General features: G+C 29.9%; 1 long non-coding RNA gene across 1 annotated transcript; it reads right to left on the bottom strand.

The window, feature by feature from the left end:
* LOC110264230 lies at positions 546–1,399 on the bottom strand. Its single transcript, XR_002349986.1, has 2 exons — positions 1,277–1,399; positions 546–1,082 (listed from the first exon to the last, which is right to left on the bottom strand). It is a non-coding gene; the product is annotated as an uncharacterized LOC110264230 (long non-coding RNA).

Genomic DNA, 1,447 nt, shown 5'->3' on the forward strand with positions numbered 1-1,447 from the left:
ATAGTTTTTTTTTTCAAAGGCTAAGATTATAGTGCGACCAAGCTAGCACTATGGATATATAATGACTTGGAGGACCCATTTCGTTGCTCTATTTTCCTAGCTACTGTATGTTTAATTTCTTTTCTTCTTTCTATTTCCCCTTTTCTTTTTTACTTTATGGAGAATCTTGGATATATTGCTGTGAGAGATTTTTTAAAGAGTAATTGTGTATATTTTTATACAGAGAAAGTATGGAGAATCAATGAAATATTTGTACAATGCGGATAATGAAAATTTAGAGAGTATTAGAGATATAACCATTAGTGTTATCTTTTTCCATCAGCATAAGTCTTTGGGATGAATGGTATCATGACATAGTATTAGAGTTTTAGATTCGAAAGGTCAAGAGTTTGATCTTTGGTGAACCCATTTAAGTTTTTGGAATGAGTGATTTTATAACATGAGATGTTTATTATCCCTAGTACCCGGATGATTATTCTGAATATGGATAATGTTCATTTTGTAACTCATAACCCAAGGGACAAAAGAAAAAATAAACTAAATATAAAATAAAATTTCATAAAAAATTAGAAGACTAATAAACTGAATGTATATGAAAATTTGGGGGGCCATCATCCAGAGGCTTTGCATTGCAACTGCAATATGATGATATGGCGTAGGAAAGTGGCATCATTGACTCTTTGTCAATTCCTAATTAACTGATTGACTAATCAGTTATCATGACCCTTGGATGCCATAAGGGCCAATAATAATTTCTCCTAACTCCTCTCTTTATACATATCTCGTTCATAGTTTGTTCCAATATATCCCCATAGACTAAGCCCGATGACTTTTACTTGCATATTTTTCTATTTTATTTCCATACACTATACTAACTGCTTAATTAATTGGAATGCCACCGGATATATCCAATTGCATATACATTTTGAAATTGATTGCGTATAAAACAAAAATTAATATTTAAAATATGTGTTAGTATCACTCTTTTCAATTTTTAGTTTTTTACCACTATTTTCATACTTAGAAATATAATTAAAATCCCAAAATACTCGATGTTTAGAGAATTTGAATCGTTATTCTACCTAGCTTAGATCGATTAGGAGAGACACATTTGAAATTTGAAACAAGACCACAAGTCCACAACTAATAATGTGGTTAATTTGTGTTGTAATCATAGATTTTAAAATCGAATAGGCCAGCTTGATCTAATTAGTCTAAAATAATTTTTTTGGTGACTTGTCTAAAATAATTTGACAATAAACAAGAATTTGAATACCTAGCTTAGATCGATTAGGAGAGACACATTTGAAATTTGAAACAAGACCACAAGTCCACAACTAATAATGTGGTTAATTTGTGTTGTAATCATAGATTTTAAAATCGAATAGGCCAGCTTGATCTAATTGATCTAATTAAATTTTTTTGGTGACTTGTCTAAAATAATTTG

This window comes from Arachis ipaensis, chromosome B01 (genome assembly GCF_000816755.2).
Source record: "Arachis ipaensis cultivar K30076 chromosome B01, Araip1.1, whole genome shotgun sequence".
Taxonomy (NCBI): domain Eukaryota; kingdom Viridiplantae; phylum Streptophyta; class Magnoliopsida; order Fabales; family Fabaceae; genus Arachis; species Arachis ipaensis.